The following is a 10105-nucleotide window of genomic DNA, read 5'->3' as shown; positions in this document are numbered from 1 at the left end:
CATCAGCATGCATATCTTCTTCAGGGATCTCACCAACATAAGGTTGTATGATAGTTTGAGTTCTATTTGTCACAAACATTTCTAGAATTGTCTAGTCACTATTTAATAGCCTAAGACCAACTTGAAGGTCAAGATTCCCAACCCTGTAGTACATTGATGTTTCATATGGAATTCCAACTTCTTTAAAAGCATCTCTTAACTCAAAAATTGACATCAAATCAGGATCAACATCATCAACATTAGCAACTTGTCTCCCTACATATTGTAAATTTGGGACATGGGCCAAATGACCTCCATATTGAGCCTTTAAAACATGGGTTTTAAAATCCATTTTTCTATAATCACACAAACAAAGGCAACTTTTCAGTACATGCAAAGGTAATATAAAGCATATATCTTTTGCTGTCCTACAAAAAAAAGCTAGTTTTGTCTATCTAACAACCGACGTATAACCAAACAAAGTAAACAAATAATCCTACAAATTAATAATTAAAAAAGAAAAAAGTTGCTAAAAATCTATTATTTTCATCCCGACCGAATAATTAGGGGTGTCAACAAATCGAGTTGCTGGAGAAGAAGTAATCCGCTCGAGCTTGGTCAAATCGAGGTAGAGTCGATCTTGAATTATTCGAATATTCAAACAAATCGAATTCGAGCTGAAAAATGTAATGCTCGCTAAGCTCGCGAGCTTATCGAGTTTAAGGTATATTTAAATATATAAAATTTTATATTTATCAAATTACTTAGATATATATAGTTGTAAGCTTAATTAATGTTGTACCTATTAAAATTCAAAATGTAATAGGGGTATTCTTGTCTTTCCAGAGAATTAAAAAAAAAAAGAAATTCAGATAGTAGAGTCTAATTATGTCAATCAGCTTCGTGAATCTTGTCCGCCGTCTTCTTTCCTTGTGGTGAAGAGTTTCCTCACCTCAGTCCCTATTCCCTAATCCCAATTCCTCATCTCAGTTCCTAATTCCAATTTCAAATCAAACCCATTTGGGTTGCTAATTCCAGCCATTTCATTTTTCTATTGTCATCATCTGCCGATTGGAAGTGGATTGCGCAGCAGGTGCAACTAATGAAAGTGCGGATCTTGGAAGCAAGTGTAGCAAGTAAGATATGATCCTTTTTGTACTTCATGGCTTCAAATGCTTTTCAGTCTTTTGCTTATCTTGGATTATGCTGGAGCATATATTTATATCAAGTACTTTGAATGCTAGGGTTTCTATTGATTTCTGTTTCTTTTGTGATCCTTTCGGGGAATTTGTTGGTGGGTTCTCTGATTCATGCTTGTTTGGCATCCGGGTTCTTGATGTTTTGTGGTGATCAGTTTGTGTGACTTTGCATTGGAAATGATTTTCGACTTGGGGATTTTTTTTCTTATTTTTTGGGGAAGGAAGAGTGGCAGTTCTATTGGACGGATAAGGTTTGGCTACGGGGATATTATTTTCTTAGTTTCTATGAGGTCTCAAATTGATTTGTCTTGTTTTGGATAGACCATATTCAATTTTCTGAGTTCAAATATCCGTAGTTTGATTTATTAGGATATCTTACAAGTTTGGGCTGTTTCAATGTTCTCCTTTTTAGTTTATTTTATTTTTCCTGCTAGATTTGTTGCTCCTAGCATTATTATAGAAAAGTAGTTATTCAGTTATAGGCTTTTCTATATGCAGAAAATTCAGAGGAGCAGATACCACTCCTTTCATAAATGTTATGTACTCTTTTTTAGTTGTTCAATGTCTGGCTTTCCAAGATCCAAACTCATGATATGCTTAGCCATCAAGTTGAATGTAAATTGCAAAGAAGATTTGATTTGATTTGTTTTTGGAATGTTTGGTTTCCTTTTTGAATCTTTGGTTTCCAGATGTAAAATCTTTACTTTTTTTCTCATCCACTTGCAGCTTTTGATTTGAAAAAATGTCATCTAAATTTTTTTTCATTATAATATTCAAGTCAGCCTACAGCCTCACTTGAACCTTATTCTAATCGAATTATGTCAGAGAGAGATTATTCTAATGCATATTGTGCAGAAGAAGATTTGGTAAGAATGGAAGCTGATCCTCAAAACTCACACAATATTAATGAGTAAGGTAATGAATCAATAAATCAACAAGGCGACGATGAACAACAAGCTGAAAATAGAAAAGATAGAGACAGAGAAAGTGGGCAGCAAGGCACGAAGGAGACTAAAGAAGGCAAAAGAGCAAGAAAGTCTAAAGTTTGGGATGACTTTCGAGAGGTTGTAGTAAAAGGAAAAAGAAACACATAATGTATTGACTGCCTAATCAAATTTGTCCGGACTATAACAGGAACCACTTCTAACATGATAAAATACAGCAATAGTTATGTCAAGAGAAAGATTCATTTAAGACAATTATCACAAGCTTCTCAACAATCAATGCTCAATTTTCCACCGGCTGATGCACCTATATTTCCTATTCCTCCATTACATTCTTGGAAGTATGAGATGGAGATGATAAGAGAGGTAGCTACCAAATGGGTGTTGATGCATGAACATCCATTTAGCATTGTAGAGGAAGACAGGTTCAACTACATGCAGAAACTTGTAATGCTAGAGTGGAAAAAATATATTCGTAATACTTGTAGAGCTGATTGTGTGAAGATTTATGAAGTTGAGAAAAAGATATTAAAAAATCAATTGAAAAATTTTGAGAAAATAAGTTTAACCACTGATTTGTAGAAGTCCAAGAACCAGAATATCGAGTATATGGTGATCACGGGGCACTGGATTGATTCCTCTTGGAAGTTACAAAAGAGGGTCTTGAACTTTTGTCTATCTTCCTCCATCTCGAAGAAGTATTGACATTTCGGATGCTCTATTCAAATGTGTCAAAGAGTGGGGCATCGAGAGCAAAATTTTTACAATTTTTGTCAACAATATCTCAACTAATGATATGGCTATCAGGTTACTAAATAACACATTTTCTAGGTGTAACCCCTTAGCTTGTGGTGGCAAAATTTTTCATGTCCGATACTGTGCTTATGTGCTAAATTTGATGGTGCAAGATGCTCTCGGGAGATTCTAGACATAGTAGAAAATGATCGTGAAAGTGTTGACTTTGTGGGCCGTAGAGAAAGTTGAATAATTTTATTTTCAGAAATTATGCAACAACTTCAACTCCCCGGAAGAAAGCTTATTCATGATTGTAGGATACAGTAGAACTTTACATTCGAGATATTGAATTGTGCAATCAAATTAAAAAAAAAATTCCAATATATCGAGAACAAGACGTACAGTATTATTGTTGTCCATCAGAAGAAGATTGGAAGAAAGTTGAAATAGTATGCAGCATTTTAGAGACATTTTGGGCAACTACGAATATCATTTTAGTTAGCGACTATCTAACTTCAAACTTATTTCTTCAAGATGTTAAGAGAATAAAGCTAGTTTTGGATAGTAAGGCTAATGATAATGATGATTTTGTAAGAGTAATGGCAAGAAAGATGAAATTCAAATTTGATAAGTACTGAGGAGAATGTAATCTATTAATGGCTATGGCTGCTGTCTTAGATCTCCAACAGAAAATGACTACTATAGAATATTGCTTTCTTAAACTTTTTCCACCTAATGAAACTCAGCAAAACATTGAAAAGATTAGAAATGCAGTCTTTGAATTATACAATGAATATTAGCACGCAAATGAATTTCATGAGGGTAAAAATAGAAAAGATTCTCAGTTTGAGATGATTTTGATGAGTATGTGAGGGAATATTAGATTGGAGTACCTCAAGAATCTGAATTACTTGTCTATTTGGAAAAGGGTCCAATCAAGATTGATTCAAATATACCGTGACATAAATTTGATTGTTTGAATTGGTTGAAGAATAGCAGACTGACATACCTAATTTTATTTAAGATGACAGCTGATACCCTTACTATTTCTATTACTACAGTTGTTTCTGAGGCTACATTTAGCGTCGGAACAAGAGTGATCGACTCTTATAGAGCCTCACTAGCTCCTGAAACTGTAGAAATGTTGATGTGTGCCAGATATTGGTGCCGGAACCTTCATGGAGTGAAAAAGAAGATGAAAGTAAATTTATTTCAAATTCATGTTATTGATACAAAATTAGTTTATTGATTATTATTATTATTATTATTATAAAGGCAGCAAAAGAGATTCTACTTCCTATAAAACGAATGTGATAATTGAAAAGGTACGTAGTTTGTATTTAATATTTCGATTCCTTTTCAAATATTTTGTTTTAGATTTTACCACTCTTATTTTATTACTTAAATTGTTTATTTTATGTAGGGCTTGGAGTTGAAATTTGGAATCCATAAGCAAAAGTTGGAAAGGATTATTGTGGAATGGACAACATGCTACTATTTTACTGCTTTAATTGCAAAATTTGTTTCACTTTTTTAAGTTTGGTTATTTCTTGACAATTGACATTACTTGTTGGAGATATTAACTTGAATGTTGACACTTTGTCTTTGTTTTTTCTGTTTGTGTGACTTGATGGATGTTGGTTGTCTGACTTATCTCTGAATTTGGATATTAGTTTTGATGTTAAAATATGTATGGATGAATTTGGATAGCTGTTGGCATAATGGCTGAAAAGTGTTGACAGTTTGATGCTTTGGACTTTAAATTGGTACTTAAAACTGGCTTGTCTTAAAGTCTCAATCATATGGATGAGTATAGGTTTTGAAATTTTTGATTTTGTAGATTTCTGTGAGAATTCTTGAATTTTAGAATGCAAATGGCAATTAAATGAAAGAATGAAAGAGCAAATTCTGCTTACTAAGAATAGCAGATTGTTTGGTTCAACTTTACATCAAGCTTTTATAAAACGAGCATTGTATTTAATGGCTCGAGGTCAACCGCATATTGGAGCAATTTTGAGCACGAGCTCGAGCCTCCCTATTTTCTTACGAATTGAATTCGAGCATGCAAAACTAATATTCGTCGATCTCGAGCCTTAAGCACTTTGTCAAATTCAAACTCAATCAGACTAGTATTCAAGTTCGATTCGATTCGTTGACACCCCTATCGACAATGACAAAGCAATAAAATAAGGGACCATAGCAACATATGATTCAAACAGTAATTGTCTGCCACATTAAATACTATGAAACCACTAAAAAAGCCCATACCTTGCTAGTGTTGTTTTTGTAGAAGGTGAAAAACTAAAAATTTCTAAGATCAAGAAAAATTTGCAGAAGTCGAACCTTAAGGGTTGCCCTTGTTACGATCTACTTCCACAATCTTCAAATTCAATTCTACCATCTGCTACACAAGTTCATTGATTGACTTCGTCTTTTCCATTCAAGATTCTGGCAAATTTTCAAGTTCTTTGATGGAGGTTTTGCTAGGGATTTTGCCAAAGGAGAAAGTGGATGATAGAGAACAAAGAGAGTAAATTTTGTCTTCCTTTTTTTTCGTCGCTTGTGCTAGATGGAGGAAGATTTCCCTCCTCCATTTTGCCAAGGTAATTTTGAAAACTTGTATTTCATGAATCTAGAGATGTGGGTAATTTGGTATGTTCATTATTTTCTTAAGGATATTACTGTTTTTTTTTTTTTTTTGTTTATCTTCGTTGAGGTTGACCGTAAGTTTTTGGGGTAAACTGAGAAAAAACAAATGTTAGGGGGTAAAGTGAGAAACGGCCGATACCTAAAAAGGATAAAGTGCAATTAACCCCTATTTTTATATATGTATTGTAGAAGGGGTTTATAGTTTAGATCCACTCAAAACTCCCAATATTCCCATTTCATTTATTTTAATACATAAAATCCAATTAAAAACTGTAAAATACTAGGTTATGACTAATCTTATCACCAGTCAAATTCAAAATTTAAAACTTTCCCGTTATGATCTAGATGAATCAATTAATTGTGTCATGAACAGTTTACAGTTTATTATTTTGGAAAATCGTTCAAAATTCTTCACATTTTATAAAATAATATTTTTTCATCCCTCACTTTTAAAAGTATAATTTTACATTCCTTACAAATTTACAGTGATCAAATTTTGTCCTTACCTAGATTTTCGACTAATTTTTGATCGAAATTCATCACGTAGCTTGTGTGTAATCATTTTTTAGGGGCAAAATTGTTAAATCAAATTTTACAAAATCTAATCCTTAGTCCCTTATATTTCATAAAATGAATTGTTTCGTCCCTCACATTTTACAACATGAATTTTTTAATTCCTCATTGATTATGTGTACGAAAAGTGTTTTTAAAAAAAATTCATGTATATATTTATTTGATTTCACCTTAATAGTATGAATAGTATATAATATATCTCTATTTGATTTCACCTAAACAGACTAATTACAGTTGTACACATGTTATTCAATAGAAATATACATGGTTTAAATCCAACAATTTTGTTTTAAACTAATATATATCTATTTGATTTCACCATGTAAATCTATTCAATATTTTTGATCTTTTCTCTTTTGATAATAATTTATTTATTAAATTGTGTAATAAGGCTATCTAATTAATCATCTCTAATTCAAATTCTATAATCATGCTTACAAATTTTAGTTTAAATTTGAAATTTCTACTTGCTACCGTTAAGACCAATAGTTGAATTGTCGAAGAAAAAGAAATGAACATGAGTGAAAAATTAATAATTTTTTAAACTCTTGTACATATCTATTTAATTTTACTTGAATAATACATTTAGATGAAATCAAATAGAAATATATTATATGCTATTCGTATTATTCAGGTGAAATTAAATAGATGTATACATGAGTTTAAAAAAAAGTTATTCATACACGTAATCAATGAGGGATGAAAAATTTATTTTGTAAAATGTGAGAGATAAAAAATTTCATTTTATGAAATATGAGAGATAAAACAATTCATTTTATGAAATGTGAGGGATGAAAAAATTCATTTATGAAATGTGAGGGACTATGGATCGGATTATGTAAATTTTGATTTGATAGTTTTGTCCTTAAAAAATGATTACGTACAAGGTACATGGTGGATTCTGACTAAAAATTAGTTGAAAATCTAAGTAGAGACCAAATTTAACCAATGTAAATTTGTAAAGGACATAAAAGAACATTTTTAAAAGTGAAGGACAAAAAAAGTTATTTTACAAAATGTAAGGGACGTTTTGAATGATTTTTTTTTAAACTCATGTATATATCTATTTGATTTCATCTGAACAATACAAATAGCATTTAATATATCTCTATTTGGTTTTGTTTGAATGTGTTGTTCAGATAAAATTAAATAGATATATACAGGAATTTAAACAAATTGTTAGTTTTTCACTTATGTTCATTTTTTGTATTCAAAAATTAAAAATAAAGAAAACATTTAATTTTAAACATTATTAAGTGTTTATATTGAATTAAATTTGAATAAAAATAAACAAAGAAAAAGTATGGTAAAAAGAAATAAGTGATTAACACTTTCAAATTTTAAAACAATCAGAAAACAAGAAATTCAACTGTTGGTTTTAAAGGTGGCGAGTAAAAATTTTAGATTTAAAATTCAAATTAAGACCGATTAATTAAATATTCTTATTACACAACTCAATAAATGAATTATTATCAAAAGAGAAAAGCCCACAAATATTGAGTAAATTCACATGGTGAAATCAAATAAATATATATATGGGTTTAAAACAAAATTATTAGATTTAAACCCATATATATCTATTGAATAGCATGTGTACAACTATAATTAGTCTGTTTAGGTGAAATCAAATATAAATATATTATATGTTATTCACACTGTTCAGGTAAAATCAAATAGTATATATATGAATTTTTTTAAAAATATATTCATACACATGGTCAATAAGGGATAAAAAATTTTATTTTGTGAAATTTGAGAGATGAAAAAAATTGATTTTGTGAAATGTAAGGGATGAAACAATTCATTTTGTGAAATGTAAGGGACTATAAATAGGATTATATAAATTTTGATTTGATAATTTTACCCCTAAAAAATGATCACATGCAAAGTACGTGATGAATTCTGATAAAAACTAGTTAAAAATTTTGGCAGGGATCAAATTTGATCAATGTGAGTTTATAAAGAATATAAAATTTGTACACGATACAAGGTACATGGTGGATTCTGACCAAAAATTAGTTGAAAATCTAAGTAGAGACCAAATTTAACCAATGTAAATTTGTACATAAAAGAACATTTTTAAAAGTGAAGGACAAAAAAAGTTATTTTACAAAATGTAAGGGATGTTTTGAATGTTTTTTTTGTTTAACTCATGTTTATATCTATTTGATTTCATCTTAACAATACGAATAGCATTTAATACATCTCTATTTGATTTTGTTTGAACGTGTTGTTCGGATAAAATTAAATAGATATATACAAGAATTTAAAAAAATTGTTAGTTTTTTACTTATGTTCATTTTTTTGTATTCAAAAATTAAAAATAAAGAAGACATTTAATTTTAAACATTAGTAAGTGTTTATATTGAATTAAATCTGAATAAAAAATAAACAAAGAAAAAGTATGATAAAAAGAAATAAATGATTAACACTTTCAAATTTTAAAACAATCACAAAACAAGAAATTCAACTGTTGGTTTTAAAGGTGGCGAGTAAAAATTTTAGATTTAGAATTCGAATTAGAACCGATTAATTAAATATTCTTATTACACAACTCAAAAAATGAATTATTATCAAAAGAGAAAAGCCCACAAATATTGAGTAAATTCACATGGTGAAATCAAAAAGATATATATATATGGGTTTAAAACAAAATTATTAGATTTAAACCCATATATATCTATTGAATAGCATGTGTACAACTATAATTAGTCTGTTTAGGTGAAATCAAATAGAGATATATTATATGTTATTCACACTGTTCAGATAAAATCAAATAGTATATACATGAATTTTTTTAAAAAATATATTCATACACATGGTCAATAAGGGATAAAAAATTTTATTTTGTGAAATTTGAGAGATGAAAAAATTGATTTTGTAAAATGTAAGGGATGAAACAATTCATTTTGTGAAATGTAAGGGACTATAAATCGGATTATATAAATTTGATTTGATAATTTTACCCCTAAAAAATGATCACATGCAAAGTACATGATGAATTCTGATAAAAAACTAGTTGAAAATTTTGGCAAGGATCAAATCTGATCAATGTGAGTTTGTAAGGAACATAAAATTACACTTTTAATAGTGACGGACAAAAAAAGTCATTTTTACAAAATATGAGGGATGTTTTGAACAATTTTTCCTAAAAAAAAAACATTTGTCAAGCCAAATTTTGAGAGATAATTTATTAGCCCCATTTTAAATTATTCACCCTATTACAACTTTATCACTTTAACCCTTTTTACTCTTTCATTAAAGAATATTAATTTGTTTGGCCAGATTCTCAGGCATAATAATATGATTATTGTTGTGAAACTAATAAAATAAAATACTAAAATAGGGATTAAAATATTAGAAAAAGAAGTAGAAGAGAGAGAATAAAGAACTGTTTTCTTATTATCTCAACTGATCACAAGTTCTTTATTACAAAGAGAGGGTAAGATGGCTCTATATAAAGGTAATATAAGATCAAAGGTACATGAATCATATTAAACACTCATACATGAATTTAGTACTTCAAATACATCAATTGAATAATTTCATAAATGAACTGAAAGGATTCATCCAATGTACCAATGGATCTTGTGGAGGATTCATGAATCAATCTTTTTGAAAATATAATTGGACATCCACATCTTTAGTTATTTCATAACATTTCCCCTTAGATGTCCATTATACAAAAAATATGCCTTTTTAAAACCTTGCTGAAAAAAAATTCAATGGGACAAAAACTTCAGTGAAGGAAAAAGAGTATATTATTCTTGTGTATTAATTTCTCCCACTGATACAAACATCATTTGAGTTCTTTTAGTCGATGCATTCTAATATTCTTCATCAATTTCTCAAATGTTGCAGTTGACAATGCCTTAGTAAATAAATCTACCAAAATATTATTGATCGGATTTGTTGTATATCAATTTTACCATCATTTGCAAATCGTGAGTAAAGAAGAATTTTGGTGAAATATGTTTCGTTCTATCTTCTTTAATATATTTTCCTTTCAATTGAACTATACAAGTT

General features: G+C 29.4%; 1 long non-coding RNA gene across 2 annotated transcripts; it reads left to right on the top strand.

The window, feature by feature from the left end:
- Positions 1-884: 884 nt before the first annotated feature.
- Positions 885-4470, top strand: LOC140008561 (uncharacterized). Of its 2 annotated transcripts, XR_011816029.1 has the most exons (3): positions 885-1115; positions 3919-4182; positions 4281-4470. It is a non-coding gene; the product is annotated as an uncharacterized lncRNA (long non-coding RNA). The 2 variants fall into 2 exon arrangements; XR_011816028.1 differs by having other exon boundaries at positions 3919-4470.
- Positions 4471-10105: the final 5635 nt, after the last annotated feature.

Source organism: Coffea arabica, chromosome 6c (assembly GCF_036785885.1).
Source record: "Coffea arabica cultivar ET-39 chromosome 6c, Coffea Arabica ET-39 HiFi, whole genome shotgun sequence".
Classification (NCBI taxonomy): Eukaryota; Viridiplantae; Streptophyta; class Magnoliopsida; order Gentianales; family Rubiaceae; genus Coffea; species Coffea arabica.
Note: the sequence above shows the minus strand (reverse complement) of the source record. Positions and strands in the feature narration are given on the sequence as shown.